Source organism: Vicugna pacos, unplaced genomic scaffold, assembly GCF_048564905.1.
Source record: "Vicugna pacos unplaced genomic scaffold, VicPac4 scaffold_19, whole genome shotgun sequence".
In the NCBI taxonomy this organism is placed as follows: Eukaryota; Metazoa; Chordata; class Mammalia; order Artiodactyla; family Camelidae; genus Vicugna; species Vicugna pacos.
Window position 1 is genome coordinate 55,949,633 of NW_027328740.1, and position 22,890 is coordinate 55,972,522.

At 37.7% G+C, this 22,890-nt stretch overlaps 1 pseudogene; it reads left to right on the forward strand.

The window, feature by feature from the left end:
• Nucleotides 1-804: 804 nt before the first annotated feature.
• On the forward strand, nt 805-19,936 carry LOC140693451 (olfactory receptor 9G19-like; annotated as a pseudogene).
• Nucleotides 19,937-22,890: the final 2,954 nt, after the last annotated feature.

A 22,890-nucleotide genomic window follows, 5' to 3' on the forward strand; every position in this document is an offset into this window, starting at 1 on the left:
AGTACAGGCTTCAGATATTTAATTTATTATCATTTCCTCATGTAAAAGATACATTCACTACTCTGCTCCACATTTTGATTTACCTGGTTTTAAACTTGAGGCCCCAGTGTCATGATGATGTTCTTCTAAAGGCTCTTAGGAGGTTCTGGGCCTGTGGACCTGCTGGTGGGAAAGACTGTGTTTGGGGAGAGGGAAGGAGCAGAAAGTGGGGAGAGAGGAGAGGATTGGGAAAGTTAAATGCCTGTAATTTTTGCATAATTTTGTAAAATTGAGATCCAACTAATCCCCTGGCAGATATGTGTTTATGTGGGAAGCCTGAGGGCATAAGACCATTGACAACACTGATACAGGACCCTTGACCTTGTACACATAAGATTAAGAAAATACTGGCTTGGGAAGATGACTGCATAGGAAGTCACAGAGTAGAGTTTAAGACTTAACTTTGTCACTCATTTTATCTGTGATCTCCAGAAGCTACCTCGCTCCTAGGAAGGCCTCATTTTCTCATTTATAGAACAGAATTACAGCCATTTCTGAGGAACAAACTAAGGATAATTTATGAAGGCTAAAATACTTTACCATTTGTTAGCATTTGCTTTTACTATTAATAAAAAACCCCAAAAAGATAGTCTCTATCCTTAGTAATTTCCCAACCCAATAAAGCCAGCTAATGTACAAACAACTAAAATGCATGATGGAATGTAAGTGTCATAAGAAGGAAACACAGTGATGATGACTCAAAGGAAGTAAGGAGGGAAGGAAGGAAACAAGGAAACTTCATATCAGACTAGGCGGTGACTAACCATGGTGGAGGAGGTAACCCTTGAGATTGGCAGTGACGGTAGGACGTGGACATCCAGCAAAGGTAAGGAGAGTACCAGGTGGGAGGAATAGCACATGAAAGGGCATAATGATGACAAGTAAGGGGTCACTGGGATTATAGGGACTGTGACGTAAAGTGTGGCATGTGAAAGGCAAAAAGAATGGAGTCAGATTATGGTCTAATTAGTTTGGGGAGTTGGGACATTATTCCCTTTCCAGGAAGAGGTCAACATTTCTAACATGCAGGGCTAACCAGTCAGAGAGGTGGCTTTGTGTAGGATGGTCAGGGATGAAGAATGGGTAGAGGTGAGCAGACCTGGGAGGAACTAGCCTGAGTGAGAATAAGAGTGATGATTAAACAATAAAATGATGATGAATGTTTATTGAGTTCTTACTGTGATACAGACACACTATACGCACTGCCTCCTTTAATTCTTCATTGCAGGCACCATTATTTAACCTGTTGCTACAGTTGAAGAAACTGAAGCTCTAGAGGTTTAAATAACTTGCTTGAGATCAAGAGCTGGTATTCCAATTTAGACACACGTTACTTTGTTTTGTTCTGTTTTAATTAAGCTTTTTATTTTGAGATAATTGTAGATTCACATGCAAAAGTAACAAATAATACAGAGAGATCACATGTATCCTTTACCTAATTTTCCATGGTAACATCTCTTGTGCTTCACCTGCTCAGCACATCCACTGTCCTCTGAACCCCTGGAAATCACTGATCTTTTTCTCTGTCTCTTTTTTTGCCTTTTCTGAAATATCATGTAATGGAAAAAATAAAATATATAGCCCTTTCAGATCAAGACACATGTTCTTCAACATAGGAATATTTTGAATTACGACCTTGTCTTCATCTTCTGATTTTTCCAATTAATTTAATCTTCTGGGTTTGCCACTTTTTTCTAAATTGGAATGAAGTTTTCTGTTGTTTGTTTTGTAGGGAAAAAGATCTAATCCAAGAAGCCAGGATAGTGATCAATGAGCTGATACTGTTAGAAAGCCGCTTTCCTGCCTTCCATCAATTTACAAAGGCATTGCCTATCCCCAGGGCCAGTGCTTTGTTGTCTGACTTGTATCAGGCCCCAGGAGCTAACTTTGATGCTGAACAGCAATTATCACCCAAGAAGTTTTCTTACTTTGAAGTGTCTTCATTAATTAGTTCCTCTGAAACTTGTTTAGGAGTGAGGCAAATAATTTCTTTCAAGTTTAGTAACTACCCATCTCTGAGCACCCAATCAGTCTTAATAATGCCCAAGGCATCTTGTTAGCAAGATCAATAAAAATGTTGGGTCTTGCAGCTTTAGTCTCGCACTGGCATATTTTACTTTAGCTTTTTGCTCTAATTATTTCTCTGAAGAGTTAACTACTGGATGCTCAGGTTCCAAACTCATGTATAGGGTGTTTTTCATTTTTTTTGGAGTCACAGAAATGTTAGATGTGAAAGCTACCTTAGAGCTGCTCTGCTAAGAAGTAAAGAATTGATCTGCTCAGAGTCATGGGGTTAGCTGGAAGCTCAGTCTGGTTAAGAACCTGGTCCTTCTGATATTTAGAGCACTCATTCCTTGTAGGGCACATGGTACCTGCTCATAAAACAAGAGAGGAAAGAAAGAAGGAAGGAAAACTCAAATAGCTAATCACACTGAAAGGGATTATGAATGATTTTTTGATTAACTCATGACTATTCCCAAAGGAAGTTCTATTAAAAAAAAAGATATTCATGTCTTTGTGGAATTTTAGAAATTTATGATAGAGCATTTAAGAAGAATTTTTGAAAAGAAAGTCAGTGCTTCCTGGTCCTTTCTAATGAAGCCAATAAAGGGGAGAAAATAGTTTCGAGCACTCAGGGGAATAATGACATAATGACACTTGTTTTCTATTACCTCTACTTTGTTCTCTTTTCTACCCAAATTTTTAAAATTAATCTTTCCTCTGTAATATATTTGATTGATATAATATTCTTAATGGATATAGCTATGTAAATTTATTTTATTTTTTTAATATATATAATATATATGTCTTTCAAATTTAAAAAAAAATTCACAAAAAGAACGTCCCAGAAACAGAACAGGTATTGACTTATTAACAATGAAGTGCTATATAAAAAAGCCCCCTCCCCACTTAGTAAACAGGAATATAGTGTAAATAAATGTGAAAGGAGGTGAACACTTTAAAATTAAATACAAACCCTAAAGCTGAAGCCATATATGGCTTATTATCTCACAGCAATACTATTTTCATAATGATATATATGGCATTTATACTTATTGGTCAGATGCTTCTGACTTGAAAGTTAAAAAAATGCAGAAAATGTAGTTTAGCCAATGCAAGGCATGTGTAGACTTATATATACACACATACATACTATGCACACACATACACACACTAAGTAGAGCAAACATGTGACAGAGCAAACCTTAAACTAGCTTGGAGGGGGGTCCTGAAATGATGACATATGTCCAAATAGACATTACAGTGCTAAGGTTTAAGATAAAAATGAGAAGGTTGCAATAAAAACGCATGTATCATTATGCAAAAGAGAGATGGGGGACCCCGGCCTTACAGCATATGCACTAATCAACTCAAAATGGATTAAAGATGTAAATGTAAGACTTGAAACTGTAAAAACTAGAAGAAAATGTAGGGGAAAGATCCCTGACACTGGTGTTTGCAATGGTTTTTTGAATATGGCACCGAAGCCCAGAAAACAAAAGCTAAAATAAACAAAAGCTAAAATGAACTATAGCCAATTAAGATGCTTCTGCACAGCAAAGAAGACAATCAACATGATATAAAGACAGCATATGTGTTGGGAGAAAATATTTGCAAATCATAGATCTGATAAGGAGATAATATTCAAAATAGTTAAGGAACTCAAACATCTTAATAGTAAATAAATGAATAAATAAATAGATAAATAAACAACAATAACAACAAAAAACAAACAACCCGACTGAAAAATGGACAGAAGACTTGAATAGACATTTTTTTCCCAAAGAAGACATACAAATGACCAATAGGTGTATAAAACTATGCTCAGCATCACTGGTCATCAGGAAAACGCAAATTAAACCCACAGTGAGATATCACCCCAAACCTGTTGGGATGACTATTACCAAAATGACAAAAGATAAGTGTAGTCTAAGTGTGGGTAAAAGCAAACCCTGTGCACTTTTGATGGGAATGTAAATTGTTGCAGGCATTATGGAAGAGTATGGGGCTTCCTCTAAAAACAGAGCTACCATGTGATCCAGCAATCCCACTCCTCAGTACACAAAGAAAACAAAAGCAATGCCTTGAATAATCTAAATGTCCTTGATGGATAAATGGGTAAAGAAATCATAATTATATCTATATATCTATGCCTATATAATTTGCTTTAAAAATGAGGGAGATCTTGTGTTTTGCAATAGCATGGATGAATCTGGAGAATATTATCTTAAGTGAAATAAGCCAGACTTAGACAAATAATGTATGATCTCACTTACGTGTGAAATCTAAAAAGGTCAAATCCATAGGGGTAGAGGTTAGAACAGAGGTTACCGGGGGCAGAGATATGGGGAAATAGAGGGATCTTAGTCACAGGGCGCAAGGTTTCAGTTGTGTAAGGATGAATAAGTTCTAGAAATTGAATGTACGGCATGGTGGCTCTAGTTAATAGTTTCTGCATATTATACTGGAAATTTGTGAAGAGGTTGGATCTCAGGTGTTCTCACCACCCCAAAAATGATAATAATGTGAGGAAATAGATATGTTCATCAGCTGGACTGTAATAATTATCTCACTGTGTATATGTATACCACTCATCATGTTATACACCTTAACTATATACAGGTAAAAAAATTAAAGAAGAATGTGGAGGTTTAGTTTCTCCCTTTCACATCATAAAAATGTACGAGTAATTTGTTGTCTACATTCAGCAGTCACTATAATTTTTATTGTTAATGCATTTATATTAAAAATAATATACACACAGTAAATATTCCAATAAGTTATGCAAATGAGTACATGATAAGAAGTGATGGTTGCAGCCCAGACCTCCCACTTCCATGTATGACATGGGTCAGTATAAACAGTTCTGTGTTTCCTCTCAGAGGATTTGTATCCATTTACAGGAATATGTATGGATATATCTTTGCATACCCTGGCAGATGGGAAGATACTATACACACTGTGGCATTTTTTTTAACTTAAACAGTAACTCAGAGATGAATATGTTTCAGCATATTAACTAACTCACTCGCTCAGCATGAATTTATCACGTGCTCCCATGCTGGGTGCTGTGCAGGGGGCTGGGCCAGGCCAGGGGTATAACGCACTGGTGAGCAAAGGTAAATTTGGACCCAGCTTTCCTGGGGGTTGTGGTTTAGGGAAGAGGCAGGGAAACAGACAGCTTCAAATAAATTGTTCAGCATGATAAGGGCTATGAGGTTGGGGTTCTTGGTCGTGGACGCTTGGAAGGACTTGGATTCTGTGAGTATTTGGAGCGGCAGAGCCTGGCTGGTGGAAGGTGCCTCTTGTACAGATATTCTGCATGTGGCATTATTCTTACACAGCACAAGATGGCAAATGTTCTCCAAGGAAAGTGTCTTTCCTTGCTGGGATGAAGTCGGAATGTATTTTTTGACTGTGCACATGTGGACATAAATAATTATATAGAAAAGTAAAATCTGTAAACATATCATTTGTGCACAGTGTCACTAATTGTATTTAGTGCTCTCCTATCCTACCTGTAGTGATGAAAGACTTGAAGTCATGGTGCAGGAGCGATTTGTAGATTTTACAGAGACTTTAGGATACAGCACTTTGACCGAAATACTATCGTTTCTTCCTTTTCTTTCCAAGGTTCAGATACAAATCCTTGCATACTCCATCAAAAGGCAATGCTTTTGAAATTTACAAACAAAACATTTTATATATTTAAGATGTACAACATGATACTTTAATATGCATTGCAAAATGATTGTGACCATTAAGCTAATTAGCACATCCATCACTTCATGTAGTTACCATATTTTTGTGTAAGAGCACTTAGATGTTTTCAAGTGTACAACACAGTATTATTTACTACAGTCACCACATTGTAGGTTATACCCCCAGAACTTAGTCTTAAAACTGAAAGTTTGTACCCTTAGACCATTTCCCCATTTCTCCCACTGACCAGCCCCAGCAACTACCATCCTACTCTCTTCTAGGAGTTTGACTTTTTTGACTTAACACATAGGTGAGTTCCTGCAGTATTTTTCTTTCTGCCTCAGAATCTTTCTACTCAGCAACGTGTCCTCCATGTTTGTTTTCACAATTGTAAGGTTTCCGTCTCTTTGATGGCTGAATAATGACTTAGTCCATGATGTTCCACAATCACCTCTGCCCCCATGCTCTTGGATGAAGTCTGCACAACTGGACTCCTTTTTCCCTGAGGCTGAGTGCTGCCCAAGGAAGCTCCTTGGTTCTGAGTGTAAATTTACATTTATGCCCCCATGCTTGTGTCTCTCCTTATGGTCCATGAAATAACTTGAATTAAAATAGGCACACAGCTTAAGTTCACCCATATACAGAATGGTTTCAATTTTGTAGAAAATGGGGAACCAATAGGATAGATCTTAAGATACTAGAGTGAAAATATGGTATAATTTCTTGGAGAATCATCAGAGCAGCTGTGTGGAGGCAGGATGGAAAGCAGGAGGAACCAGTGGCCAGAAGTCTACTGATGGCACAGGAGTCTAAACATGAAATGGTGAAAGCCAGATGGGGCTGATGTTTTTGATATAATGCATTGCAGCAGGTTCAGCAAGGGTTACAGAAACTGAAAACTGTTAAATCCGAGATAAACCTCTGGGAGAAAATCAGACAAGACCTGCTGTCTTCATGTGAATAGTCTATCTGGTGTGTGTGAAGTGGGGTACTGGATCAGCCTGCCAGCAGCATCCCTCTTAGTTGGGGATGTGAAAGTAAATGTAGTTCCATTTTTAAATTTTTCATATTTTATTACAAACTGTTATTGCAATGATGAAAGCAATCTCCAAGGAAGATTTTGTTTTCCTTTTTTTGGAGTGTCTACAGACAGAGGGCCTAATTTAAATCCCCAGTTCTGTCTCCTGCCATCTGGGTGCCTCAGGTAAGTGATCTAATCTTCCTAAACCAGTCTCCTACCTGTACATGGAGATAGTGGTAGATATGGGATTCCAGGGAGGATAAATGAGATTAAGAATGATTATTATCATGCCTGCCTCAAGTTAGGGCTTTCTGGATTTAATTTGTGCGGGAGCCAATGAGGAGAATGAAAGACAGAATGTGCTAAGAATTTTAACAAAAGAGAGCAGGTTTTGAAACAAGTCTTCTCTCCAATAAACTTTAAGGGTTTTGAGGAAAAGGACTCATGTATTAAATGGACTCAATGTATTATAATTCATTCATTCATGAGTTAATTTTTGCATACTTCCAAGTCTGCATGTATGGTTTTCTTGTTAAGAAAAAATTTTTTTTTGTATCAGTGAGGGTCTTACCAGGAGACAGAAACCCCAGCAATTATATTGACAGAGAAAATTTAAGTGAAAAGTATTGCTATTTGAATGGCTGAAGCACTGAAAAGACCAAGAGGAAAACTTGAGTATGAAAGAAGTAGCAACTTTAGGAAGCAGTTACAGCATGTAGGGCTGGGGCAAAAAAAGGGGAAAAAGTTGAGATTATTAAAACTGAAAAAATTTGAAGAGCCTGAAAAGCTAAAACACCTACCTCAGAGAAATTGTAGCTCTTCACGGAAGTTCAGGGGCCCTCCCCTCCTCACCTACCACATGATCTTGAGTCCCATATAATTGAGGTGTGTGTCTTTGAGGTGCTGTAACAAGGTGTTGGAAAGACTGCAAGCTGGCATCAAATGCCACTGCAGGAACAACATTGCTATATTGGAGTGAAGAAGCATCTATAGGGTGACACTGATGGAACAGAAAGTGAAAGCAGAAAGGAGCAAGTCTGTTCCTCCTCTCCAGGCCTCCAGCCTCCCTCTGCCTTGCGGTTTGCAATGTCCCAGTCAAAGTACCCTGAAGCGCAGTATGCGAGTGGGCTTGAAGCTAAGAAGTAATATCTTACTAGTCAATCAGTGTTTATGATGTTTCAGCACAAATTAATCTCTCTTCCTTTGTAGAAACCTTGTCAGACCATTACACTATTTTATTTCCCTTATAAATCTGATGCTGACACTCTCACTTTCCTCTCACTGTACGTTTTACATAAATCTATAATTGCATCTCTCACACATTTCCTGTGCTTATTTCATGACGGGTTCTCAGAGCACAGATTAGGGAACTTGCTGCGGGGGATGGGGTGGCCTTGACACTTTCATGGAGTCCATACGCTCAGTATTTTCATCAGAACCCGTGATTTTACAGATACTGGCTGTATATTTTACATTGAAGTTAACTTAAAGAATACTATTTGGGTTTTGTTATAGTGTCAGAAAAGAGTATCACAATTGTCTGGAGACGATTTAAATATTCTCCTTTTTTCTAATTGCCTGTGTGTTTAAGGCTGAATTTTCTTCATATGCTTCAACCCAAACAATGTATCTTGACACAGTTGACCCTTGAACAGCAGGTGTTCAAACTGCATGGGTCCATTTCTATATGAATTGTTTTCAATAGTAAATACTACAGTCCAGTCTACTGTTTGAATCCACAACGTGAAACTGCAGATACAAAGGCGCCGTGTATATGGAGGGCTGACTATAAATTACATGTGGATTTTTGACTCCATGGAGGGTGGGTGTCCCTAACATCTGCGTTGTCCTAAGATAAACTGTACACTGAATTGAGAACATATATATGAATTCAGCTGTCTTGTTAAAGCCAGACATTTATAAATATAATATAATTATAATATAATATAATTAAAAATATAAAACTCTGCTCACCATATTTTTCTTGGTATGGGAATATAGTTATCTGTATTTATTAATCTACTTTCTGTTAACATGCAATGGGTATATTCTTTATTTTAAATGAATTAATAAAAACATTTCTTATTTTTATATCTGAAATGGTAAATATTGATTGATAAAACCTACATAAACAACATCTCTTTGGGGTCTTCAGTAATTTTTTTAAGAGTGTAGGGTGGCTTAGGTCAAAAGTTTTCAGAATCACAGTTTTAGCTGATGGTTGAATAGGTTGCACATTCTTAAACTACATCACCATTCCTGCCTCCCCAAGCTTTAGACTCCTTGCATCTCAGCTGTATTGTTGCTATTATTTCCTGGTTTATCCATCTTTATTCAACTTCCTTAGTCTGCCTTCCTGGCAAACTTCCCAGACCTTGCAGTGAAATTTCGCACGGTCCCACTGCAGCTCAGGTGTGTGCACGTGCCCTCCCAGGGCAGCCCTTGTGCTCTCCACCTGGGTCCTGCTTGGATAGAACTGTCTTTGGACCTAGAAGCAGAGAGAGATGTGGTGTGGTCTTTATCATTATCACTATCATAATCCTTATGGGCTGCGAATAATTCTTGAGCATCTCTAGTGTGCTGACTATTCTGTGGGTTATTCCCTTCTGCGAAATTCTCATTTTATCACAAATGCATGAATGAAACTCACAAAACCAAGGGACTTTACAGGTTAATTGGACCAATTATATTCATAATGAATGATCTGTCTCTACTTCATTCCAGAAAGGTAACTAAGCATTATAACTGGTCACTTGGCACCAGAGTAGCTCATGGAGATCTTTGCTTTTAGCAGCATATCCCAGCGGGATGATCAGATTTATATTTTCTCCCAGTATTGTTGCCTTTGGAAATAGGATTTTTGTGGTTCTTTTAGAAGGCACTTTTTATTCTAAGGTACTGTGCGAAAATCTGAACTTGAGTTGAAATTCAAATGAAGTAACTGTTTATGTTCATGAGGTAAGTGCTACATTAATAATTAACCTGGTGCAAAAGGTCAATAAATCACCACATGAACAAAAACAAACATCTTTTAGTATAACCGAACCATAACATAATTCTATTTCATGAAATACAATAAGGTTTTCTCTCTTGTGATTATATTTGATGGAGAAAGCTGAAATGTCTCCAAATGTATTTTGTTCCATTCTTATCCTCCTTTTCAGTGAAACAGACAATTAGATGTGTACTTGATAGATGTTTTCAGTCTCACAAACCCTCTGTAGTTACGTGTAGCTCTCTGCGTGGCCCACTGTTTCCCCTCCTGTTATCTTGCTGCAAACTTATTCGTCCTTAAGAGTTGGTCAGAGTGTGGAAATATTGGTATGGGTCAATATTTTCATGAGTTTGAAATATTTCTTTTTCTGTGCTAAGAAATGTGTGGGATAGGGCTCTTTAAGAGAAGGAGTACAATTTTATCTCCACTAATCTATATCTATTTATCTCTATTTGCATATATTTAAGTATCTGTATCTATTTCAATATATAATATATCTCTGTAGTTGTATTTCTGTCTATATAGGTCACTTTTTTAACACCTAAGATTTGCATAAAAATATAGCTATAGATAGATTTTATATATAGCTATGTCCTTGGGGTCATACTGTACTCTTACACTTAAGAAGTATCTGATTAAAGTATCGAACAGAATGACACAGACGGCAAGTTCTTCAAGCCTGGAGAGGCTTGAGAGATCACTGAGACATCAGCTCCTTTTGGATGACCATTCCTAGAAGCATCTACCTCTTAAAAAGTTCTCCTGATGAAGGGAGATGTTTTAGAGATGAAGAGGAGAGATCTTTTGTGGGGAGAAGATCTCTGAGTGTCTCTTGAATATAACAACGCATACAGCCATCTTTAAATCTGTGTATGAATGGCAAGTAAAGGTAGCTCATGAAACCTCTTTTTTTGTTGTCCACATATATAAGACTACCATTGAATATATTATATTATTCATTACATTTTAATTATTCTCTTTACAAGGATCCTTGGGAGAAATGATTTCAAAGTTGGTATCAAGAACAGCAACCTTTTGGTTGATTTGCTTGCCTTTTGAATGCTACTAATTGTGTACATGGGCTGCTCAAAAATTTTGAATCAGATCTGTGGTTTGCACAGAGCAGTGGGTAGGACCTGATGGTGTGCAGTAAGTTTTATCCTTGCCTATGTCTGGAGCTTGTTTTTCTTTTTCCATTTTTAAAATTTACGCTATTTGTCTGTGCCCTGTGTCTTGCATTAAGACATCTTCAACCATTTTTTATTTGTAAAAGCATTGATAGAGATGCCATACATGTAGACATTCACATGCATGTCTATTTCATGTTTTAATACCTGTAGAGGAAAATGAGAGATTAGGGAAGAAATGTCTTTTGCAGTTTACATTCCCAATTGTAGTTCTGCAAGTTAGCTCAGCATTTTCCCAGCTTGCACAAAAGCCATGCATTAAAGAAGGGGGAGATTCTGCATGAGACTACATGAAACTAGGGAGATGTAGCATCAATACAGTTGGAAATCCTTGGAAGGTAAAGTTATAGAACTGAATGATAGGTTACAGAGATGAAGAAATCATGAAGTTATAGAGAATGCAACATGTAGTTTTAACTTCCAGTTTTCAAAGTGCATAATCACATTGGTGATCTTATGTAAGTCTCACTGAACTAAGCAAGGTAGGTGAGGAAATAAAGTTTTAGAGGTTATAATTTTATTTAAAATTGACAGCAGCTGACTCAGATGAGAACCCGGGTCTATTGACTCCTGATCTTAAGCTGCCTTTTTAATGTGCTTCATTGAAAAATTTCTTAGCCCCTGACAGCCTTGAAAGTCTAAGGTTTTGAAATGTTACTTATTCCAGTCTTCTTTTGCTTATTACGAATCATTTCTATTTTGATAATTAATGTAGCATTGGCATTTATTTTAAAGCTAAAAGTTGTAGATTCCATCCATCAAACAGATAAGTTCCAAGAGAGCAATCCTTTATTTTTCTAGCTTACATTTAAGTCTATCACTTAAAAGGAATATTTTCTTTCTCCCCAAGCATAAGAGATTTTGAAAGCCTTGAATCTAATAGCAGAAATATTATATTCAAAACCCTAAAAATTTTAATTTACTCCTTTTTTGATTGTGCTGGGTGGCTGGACGGTCCCTGTGGCTTGTGACATAAACAAGCAGAGATGGTGCTTCCTCCATTGCAGGCAGCAGTCCAGTCTCCTGCTTCTAATTTTGAAGGAAAGAAGATGGTTAGAGGTTGAATTCCATACATCCTGTATTAACAAATTGCCATAAACTTGGTGGCTTAAAGCAACAAAATATTTATTCCCTCACAGTTCTGGAAGCCAGAACTCAATATCAGGGGCTAAAACCAAGGTGTTGGCAGGATCCCACTCTACCCAGAGGCTCTACAGGAGAACCCTTCTCTTCCCTTTCTGTGGGGGCTGGCATTCCTCATGGTTGTATCACTGAGTCTCCACGTCTGTGGTCAAACTGCTTCCTTCTCTGGCTTCTGAAGTCAGAACTCCCTCTCCCTCCTGCTTACAGGGACACTTACAGCTGTATTCAGGTCTCACCCTGATAATATTCTTATCTCAAAACTCTTATTTTTTAACTTAATAACTCTCTCAATTAAGTAACAGCCCTAGATTCCAGGAATTAGGAAAATATGGACTTGAAAAGATACATGCACCTCAGTGTTCACAGCAGCATTGTTTAGCCATGATGTGGAAACACCCTAAGTGCCCATCAACAGAAGAATCGATAAGGATGTATACACATGCTCGCGTGCAAGCACGCATGCACACACACACACAAAATGGACTACTACTCAACCATAAAAAAGAATGAAATTCTGCCATTTGTGGCAATGTAGATGGACCTAGAGAATATTATGCTTAGTGAACTAACTCAGACAGAGAGATACAAATACTGTATGAGATCACTTATATGTGGAATTTAAAAAATAATACAAGTGAATATATATGCAAAACAGAAATAGACTCACAGGTACAGGAAACAAGCTGGTGGTTACCAACAGGGAAAAGGAAGGAGGAGGGGCAAATTAGGGTTATGAGATTGAGACACAAATTACTACATATAAAATAGATTATCAACAAGGATATATTATACAGCACAGAGAATTATAGCAATTGTCTTGTCATATTTTTAATAGAGTATAAACTGTAAAAATACTGAATCACTATGTTGTACATCTTAAATTAATATAACTTTGTAAATCAATTGTACTTCAATTTAAAAAAAGAACTTGAATATCTTTATGGATCATATACAGCCTACCATATTCCCCTAAATCATTCAGTTGGCCAGTTTATTTTATTTTATTTTATTTTAAACCTCTGATTCTATCAGCAATTCAACCACATTTTGAACACAATTATCCATGGATTAATATTTTTGCTTCCTTTCAGCATACATTTGAGTGTCATACTGGTGGCTATGGTCTCAAATTCCTATAATATAAGAAACTCTATTATCAAGTTACACATTTTTTTGACTTTATGTATAGCTGTCTTCTTGACTTTGTGGAGAAAATATTGAATAAAATATAAGTGTTATCTTCAAGAAAATTATAGTAAATGTACTTCCATGGATATTCCAGAATATGGTTAGAATAATAAAAGTATGCTTCTCCATGTAATTCTCTAGTAAAGACAAAAGATTCAAGGATGTGAAGAGAAAACAAAGTCCCTTTTTTGTATCTTCCACACGGTTCCCAATCACCCTAAGTGCAAACAGAAGAGAAGATGAACAAGTCACCATCTCTCAAAAGGAGGACAATTAGATTAAAAATACATGTTTGACACATACTATGTTCTGTGCATAATGACTATATCTTTCAAGACACACGGTTCCCAATCACCCTAAGTGCAAACAGAAGAGAAGATGAACAAGTCACCATCTCTCAAAGGGAGGACAATTAGATTAAAAATACATGTTTGACACATACTATGTTCTGTGCATAATGACTATATCTTTCAAGACAGCATAGAATAATCCTCAGTTGTCTGACAAAAATGACACCCAGCTCAGTATAAACATGTCCTATAATGAACAATGTGTCTGCATCAGTTGAGTTCTTCAGTGATCTACAATGGCAGATGATGGGAAGCTGACATAGCTGTATCTTAAATCATGAAATGTTGACTAATCTTTTCACAGGAAGGAACCAAAGAGACCCAAAATCAGTGGATGAGAGAAACTTCACCACAGTGAAGGAGTTCATGCTTTTAGGGTTCAAGACAGATCTCTGGTTACAGAGAGCTCTCTTTGGCATCTTCCTCATCATTTACATCTTCAGTCTCTTAGGGAATATCACCCTGATTTCTCTGATCTGTGCTGATTCTCAGCTTCATACACTCATGTATTTATTCATTGGAAACTTTCATTTCTGGATCTCTGGTATGCTTCTGTCTATGCCCCCAAAATCCTGATAACCTGCATTTCTGATGACAAAAGTATCTCCTTTGCTGGTTGTGCAGCTCAGTTCTTCTCAGCTGGTCTCACCTACAGTGAGTGTTATCTGTTGGCCACCATGGCTTATGACCACTATGTGGCCATCTCCAACCCCTTGCTTTATTCCCAGGTTATGTCCCCATGGTTATGTGCCAGTCTCATTGTAGCTTCATACTTTTGTGGCTTTCTGAACTCAGCCATCATCACCAGTGAAACATTTGCCCTGAGCTTCAGTGGGGAAAACCTCATTGATGATTTTTTCTGTGAATTGCCTCCACTTGTCAAGTTGGCTTGTGATGTGGAAGAGAGTTACCAGGTGGTGCTCTATTTTATACTTGCCTCCAATGTCATCACTCCCTCTGTGCTTATCCTGGCCTGCTATCTCTTCATCATTGTTGCCATCCTGAAGATCTGCCCCACCCAAGGCCACCTCAAGGCCTTCTCCACCTGTGGCTCTCACTTGACAACTGTCACCTTGTACTATGGTTCCATTCTCTTCATTCACTCCCGGCCAAGTACTAGCTACGCCCTGGAAAGGGATAAAGTGGTGTCGGTGTTCTACATGGTGGTGATTCCCATGTTGAATCCCTTGATCTGCAGCTTAAGAATAAAGATGTTAAAGATGCCCTGAGGAAAATGATAGATAGAGCTGAGTTTCTCAAAGGCTTTGGTAAACAAAGGATGTATTATTATTATTATTGTTGTTGTTGTTGTTGTTATTATTATTATTATTATTTTTTTAGAATAGTCTTTATGTCATTGATAAGAGCCTGTGGTCTCAGAAATAAATAAAATAAACAACTGCTGGAAAACTGCTATGCATGCTAGATGGGAACAGTCTGTAGTACTACTGGGATTCTGGGAAAGTTGAAAGTGTTTTTTTTTTTTTCCAGTTTTTAATATTACTTGACAGTTTGTAAGCTTCTTGTAAGTATAATATTTCAATCTCTAATATGGAATACTGATTCTAGTTATGGACTCACTGTCATGTTTAGGTGGATGAAATGGCTTGCTTCTAGTCAAGCAACTCATGTGTGAGAAGACAAGAAGCAAACCCAGGGCTTCTGGCTCCAGAAGCACATAGTTATTTGTTAGGAGGGAGAGGTACATATGAGGTCATAAGTGAACTACCTACTGTAAAATGCCCTGCAAAATACATTTATATTTCTTTTCTTATCTTCCCATTTTTGCTTGCTATGATACAAAGATTTCCTTGACAATGTATGTAGGAAGGAACAAACATCTTTATTTAGAGTCACTGAAGGATTCCAATAAAAGAATATTTTCACCAAGAATTAAAAGAACCAAGGACAAAAGAACTACTGCATGAAGCAGACAGAAATGGACATATAGATAGAGATAGATGAGCAGAGAGACAGACTTCAAAAAGCTTTACATCGAAGAGAGAATTCAGAGTGAAACTCTGAGCTAAACCAATCATTGACACAAGGTCATATTAATGTTCGGATTTCTTTGTTCGGTTTATGTATGACTTAATGAAAAATTAAAGGATGCTTTATTTTGATGGATCACATTTCCTAATCAAGTAGTCATTATACATACAGATCATGGAGTTTAGCAACATAAACAGGCCCTGATGCTGATAAGCTGTACATCATTTTGCTAAGGTTGCCATAACAAAACACCACAGGCTGGTGTCGTAAACAAAGGAACTATACTCCTCACAGTTCCAGAGGCTAAAAGGCCAGGATGAGGGGCCATCAGGGCCGATCTGTTTTGATGCCTCTCCCCACTCCACACACATGGTCAGCTTCTGGCTTCATCCTCACAGGGTCTGTTTTCTGTACACAAGCATCCCTGGTATTTCTCTGTGTGTCCAAGTTTCTGATCTTTGTTTTTGTAAAGACACAACTCAGATGGGACTAGGGCTCATGCTAACCACCTCATTTTAAGCCAGTTACCTTTGTAAAGGCTCTGTCCCCAGATGCAGCCACCTCCCAGGCCACTGGAGGGTAGGGCTTTGACATGAGGATTTTGGAGGGTTACAACGGAGGCTGTAGCACCAAGGGTTGATAGGGGTTTCCTGAGACAGGGCAGCATGGCCTGGACAGACAGCGGTGCATATGGCAGGGAAAACCTTATATCTCCCCAGATAATTCCTAGAAAAGCCTAATTGGCACAATTTGGAGTTTCTATTATCAGATACATGTGACTACATATATGATTACACTGTGACTTACATCCATGTTGCGAGTCCACTTCTAATGAAATGCTCCTCAATTCATCATATCCTAATTACTATATTACTCCCATAATCCAAATGAACTTTAATTGTGTTTCTGGAGACTGAGGTGTCTGGTTCTGGGCTATTCTGTGGGAGGGGTCCCCAAGGGCTGCTGAGGAAATACATATATTGGGTCCAACAGAACAGGCCAAGACATCAGAGGAGGGGGTAGAGGGTGTCACTTCCTGGGGTGTCCTTCCTGACCAAGGTAAGCAGCTGGGCTCAGGGGCAGCTAAGTGGTTTGGCTTCTCTGTGATCTGAGTTGTGACCTCAGACAGAATCTGACCTGGCTCCCAAAGGATTGTTATTATGCCAAACACACACACACACACACACACACAAACACACACACACACACACACACACAGAGTCTTCTAAAGAGAATTCCATTAATGATATATATAACCCTCACCTAGAATTCAAATTCAGTCCTGTAGTTAACCCTAGGACATCATATACTTCCTTACACAGTGGAGAAAACAAGAGGACAAAAATGGTGACATGCTTTTTGACTAGTGGTTCTGGTCCTGTGAGCTGTCCAAGCTGCTAGTGTGTCATATATTTACTTCTTGGTGCTGATTTTCTGGTACTAGAAGGACACACTCTCCCCTAGGATTTTTAGTGCTCCAGTGGAAGGAGCAAGGAACAGCGTTCCTGCAGGGGACACACGACTTGAGACGTCATTCTATATGGCATGCTTTAGCATGACTGGCTCTGACATCTTCTTTGTCATTTATTTTATTCCCTTTTTAATTCCAATTCATTTAAAATTCAGGAATTATTTTAGCCCATCTTCCTGTCTTAGTGGTTATGAGTCCCCTCTGTTATATACTCTCCCTTCTTATTTAGTGTGTTGGCAATGTCATACACTGACCCGGGGCATCCACTTGAAGGAAGGTTTGTCCTGAGCAGTTGGAGCTAGGATAGAAGTAGATGATACTTCGAGGAAAACCTGCCTCAAATGATAAAAGTAATTAACCATTAATTAACTTTAGAAATATTAATTAAGTGCCAATTGGATGTTAGGAACAGTTTTATACTTTGGGATTCAGCAGTCAACAAAGCAAAGAAATCTTTTTGGTCTGTGATTAATGCATTCTAGTGGGGAAAAATATACAACTTAATAAATAAGAGTTAGAAGATGACTGTAAGTCTTGGGGAAAACAGAGCAGGGTCTGAGCAGAATAATAAGGATGAGGATGGTTGGTCAGAAGAGGATATGGAATTTAAAATAGAGTGATAAGAATGGGCAGAAATGTCAGAAAATGACATTTGATTGGGACTTACGAGAGCTGAGAGTGTGAGCCTGGCAAATATCTGGGAAGAGTGTCTCAAGGGAAAAGACAGTTCAGATATCTTTGATGCTGGGGCAGGGCTGCTGTTTTTGAGATATAGGAAGTCAGCAAGGCTGGAAGAGAATGAAGGATGGGGGAGACTTAGGAGATAAGAACGTGTAGGTAATAGAGGGTTTACTCATAGAGGATCTTGAGGCCACTCTATGGAATTTGACTTTAACTTAGAATAAGTTGATAGATTTGTAGGATTGTTTTAAGAGCAGGAGTGAAATGACTTACTTTTTGTTTGTGTGTTTGTAAAGGACCTCATGGACTACTATACTGAAAATAGACTACAGAAGAATGAGTGTACAGATCAGCTAGAAGGATTTTGCAATGTTCTTGGCAAAAATGGTGGTAGTTTGGACCATGGTTGTATCAGTGGAGATGATGAAAAGTGCTAAGCTTCAGGATATGTTCTGAAGGTAAGGGCACTGGGGTTTTTGGGGAGTTTGAAGAGAAGGTGGGAGAAAAAGAGAGTTGATTGATTCCCAATTAGTGTCTTGAGAAAGAAGAAGAGTAAAATTTCTTACTTAATATGAGGAATGAGCAGATAGATCAGTTTGGGGGACTGAAGATTAGCAGTTCAGATGTAAATGTGTCAAGTTAGAAGTATTTATTACTTATCTCTTATAGTTATAGAATGTAACTTGGTCATATTATAGTGGTAGAAATTTTAATTGCAATGCATAACCACAGAAATTATGGATAGATTTTTGGGGATTTGTTGAACCATCTACAATTTTGTGTGCTTAAGCCTATGTGCAGTTTTGGATGTTGGGGAGAAGATGTATTGCTTTTGTGAGGTTTTCAAAGAGATCCAGCAGTAGAAGAGTTTCAGGGCAATTAATGATTTTCCTGGTAAAGAGGTTAAGGTATGTACACAGCTCACATGATTGATTTTTATGGAAACAAGGATGACAATGCAAATCGTGGTGTTAAAATAAGATACACTCCCTCTCTCACTTCAACCAAGATGTCTGATGTCTCCAAAGATACGTGCATGTATGAGGGTCATTAATCTCTTCCGCACACTGTATTGTTGTAGGTGAGGTTATCTATTCTTATATTTATGATAGATTCTCTAAGAGGCTTTAACAAACTGAAATCATAGAAGGTGGGTGCTGGAAAGGGATCAATCACTTTGGCATGTGGGTGAGACTGTGTTACAGGGAAGACAGGTGGCACTCTTAAAAGCATACAGGTTTGTAGATGCTAATCCATATTTCTAATAGATAAGCAATAAGGATTTATTGTATAGCACAGGAAATTATCTTGTAACAACCTACAATGGAATCTAATCAGAAAAAATAACTGAATCTCTATGCTGTACACCTGAAACTAACCAATACTGTAAAGCAACTACATTTCAATAAAAAAAAAAGGAAAGAAAACACACAGGTGATTGGCTCTGTCCCTATCACAGGACTCATCAGTCCAAGGCAGATCAAATTCTCACTTCCAAACCTGTCAATTCCTTGTGAAATGCATGTGAGTAGGTGGTCAAAAAAAAAAAAACTTTCAGGATTGCAGAAAGATTATGAAGGACACTGCTACTCTGGCTTACACTGTCTCTTGGTGGATACTTGGCCTTTTTTTTGTTTTGTTTTTTCTTGAGCTCAGATTTTAAAAGTAAATCAGATGTAATTCATTTTTCTCAGGATAAAAATAGCTACCATAAGTTAGGTATACTTTCTGGTGACACACAAGGCCAAGCATGTTACATCCATAGCTCTGATAGTTCTCTTACCTTTTTTAAAGGTGAAGAAATGTGGGTTGGGGGCTATTAAGGACTTTCTCAAGGTGACAGAGCTACCAAGGAACAGAATCAGGATTTGAACTCGGGTGCCCTTTCAATTGTGCAGCCATGCGAGGCTGCGTATCCCAGCCCCGTCAGCCCTGCAAGGCTGCCTAGAGCAGCCCCGTCTGCTCTCAGCTGGGCTTGCTGCTATGACTGTGTTTAGCCATAAGGTCAGTGAGGGCTGGATTATGAAGAATGGAATGGCCCCACTCCCACATCACAGGTCCAGCTTGCTGTCTGCTGGGTCCCAAAAAGGATGCAGACACAAGTGTCATTATTCAGCAAGTGAACCGAGGCTTACTTACATCGTGGTAGCAGAATTCCAAAAGTGAGAAGAGAAGCTTGCAGTGTCTCTTGAGATTGAGGCCTGGCATCTGCATGGTGCTGCCTATGTTGTAAACTGGTGGCCAAAACAAGTCACAAGGCCATCCCAGATTGAAAGGTAGCATAACAGAATCTACCCCTGATATCATGAAATCAGTGAAGAATTGCGGTCACTTAAGAAGTATGTATCATGTAGATCATTGGTTTGTGGTTAATTTATCGCTTCTTCTTTTCCATATTAGAGGTTTGGTACCAAATATAATATGATTAATTTGTGATACAATTATGTTTCACAAAGAAGTCAGAATGGTGACTACGATTCAGGCTTTTAATAGAATGTTCTAAGGCATATAAATTTTATTTACCCACTCTTTTCAAGATTTTGTAGTTTCTTGTAGTTTTCTTACCAAAATACACAGGGGATGCTTTAATTATCAACCAATCCTTTGAAGGGATTTTGTCTTTAATATTTTTCTAGTATAAGGTTAAATTACTGTATAAATACACATTCCTGGTTAGAAGAGAAATTGAGATTGAGAATCGTTGAGTCTTGTTTATCAGGATAAGTTCCCAGTTTACATAATCCCTAGTAATTCAATGAGTTTGAGTACATCTGTCCTACCTTTGTCAGAAACTGGCCTCAACAGGTCATGGAGATGAAGGATTTCAGAGAAGTTCTGTATGTAAAAGGGATTTTTCTTCTCTTTTATTTTTTTCTTAATTTAGCTATTTTTTTAATTTAAAAAAATTTAGTGGAAGTATAGTCAATTTACAATGTTGTGTCAATCTCTGGTGTACAACATAATGTTTCAATCATACATATACATACATATATTCATTTTCATATTCTTTTTCATTTTAGGTTACTACAAGATATTGAATATAGTGCCCAGTTCTATACAGTAGAAATTTGTTGTTTATCTATTTTATATATAGTATTCATATATAGTAGTTAATATCTACAAATCCCAAACTTCCAATTTATCCCTCCCCACCCCATCCCCCCAGTAACCATAAGTTTGTTTATATATCTGTGAGTCTGTTTCTGTTTAGTAAATAAATTCATTTGTGTCTTTTTTTTTTTAAGATTCCACATATAAGTGATATCACATGGTATTTTTCTTTCTCTTTCTGGCTTACTTCACTTAGAATGATTATCTCCAGGTCCATCCATGTTGCTGCAAATGGCATGATTTCATTTTTTATGGCTGAGTAGTGTTCCATTATGTAAATATACCACAGATTCTTTACCCAGTCATCTGCTGATGGACACTTAGGCTGCTTCCATGTCTTGGCTATTGTGACTAGTGTTGCTGTGAACTTTGGGGTGCATGTGTCTTTTCTAATTAGAGTTCCCTCTGAATATACACACAGGAGTGGGATTGCTGGATCATATGGTAAATCTATTTTTAGTTTTTGGAGAAATCTCCATGCTGTTTTCCATAATGGCTGCACCAAACTATATTCCCACCAATTTTCCTCTCTTTTAATCCATTCTATGATCTGAGGTGAGAGTAAACCTTGAAAATGTTAACCAGCTTGTATCCCTGTCTCATAATGCTGATGACTACCATTTGTGCTGGTTTTAAGGCTAAAATCCCTAATCTGGCTTCCAGTGAATTTTGTGAGCTGATAACTCTATGGCTAATTCTGGTTCCTCTCTCTGTGCCATTTTATTTAGCCCCTGTTGGCATCTTCAACTCTCCAGGGTCTCTCATGTGAGGGACCTGATACATGTTTTTCCTTCTCATGGAAGTGCTCTCCCTTCTCATTCCCCCCAACAATGGGCTGTATTGCACTCATTTTTCAGATCAAATTTATACATCTTTTCTTCTGAGAAGACTTTAAGTTAGATATATATGCACATAAACCCAGAACATTAATTATTTTTCAGTTCTTTGTCTCTTTAAGTCAGTAGTCTACTACTACTACTACTACAGTAGTAATTGGCTCGGTCCAGATATTTTAGTTTCCCACTCCAAATTATATTGTATTAAAAATGAGCTTCAGAAGTTCCAGATTTTTAAAAAATTCCTTAGACAAGTGATAATGTAGCAGAAATAGTTTATAGTAACCATTGAGGTGGTGTCCATAACCCAACATTTTATCTGCTACCAATTTAATAGCCAAAAATTCCTGCCAAGATAATTCTATTCAAGCTTAAGCATATTCAGAAGGAAGTTGTACAAGTAAATAACAACATAGAACTGTAACTGGGGAGCTCCTGGGATGTTTGAGTGATCTAGTTTGGTAGAAGTTCTAGTAGGTGGAAACAAGTGGTGAAGAAGGGATTTGTAGAGGTTTAAGTTAAAGCCACTTTCTAGAACCTTGGATGTATGACTAGAGCATCTGTGCTTTGTGTGTTCACGAGACGTGATCCATTAGATACTGTAAAGAAATGGAATGGTCCTCTTTAACCACGGTGTCATCAGTCAAGTCACATCCTCTCTGAACTTATTAGATACATTTGAAAGGTTAGGATACCCAATCTCTGAGAGATATCTCACAAAGTAACAAGTGAAAACAATAGAACTTGAAGTAGGAAACTTGGATTTGCATTCTAGTCATAACATTGTTTCTGGCTTAGCTCAAAGATAAGTGTTTTAACATTTAAGTAAAGCACAATCTTCTTAATTTTAGTTTGCTCTCACTGTGTCTCTGCCTTGGGGGAAGTAAGCTGGTTACTGTGGCATTGGCACTAATTCTATAGTGTTTGACATTAGATACCTTCTCTTAGCTTCTCTCTGAGAGATGTGCAAGTTCAAGATACAAACTTTGAAGGATTCATGGTTTCTCAATAAATCTTTAACACCAAAGATTTGGTTCATCCTTCTATTCACCACCTACTGTATCAAAAAATGTTTAAACCATATATACATATATGTATATATATATAAATCTCATGTTAACTAGAGAAAAACATGGAATAAAAACACTTTTTAAAAAAATCTATTTTCATAGG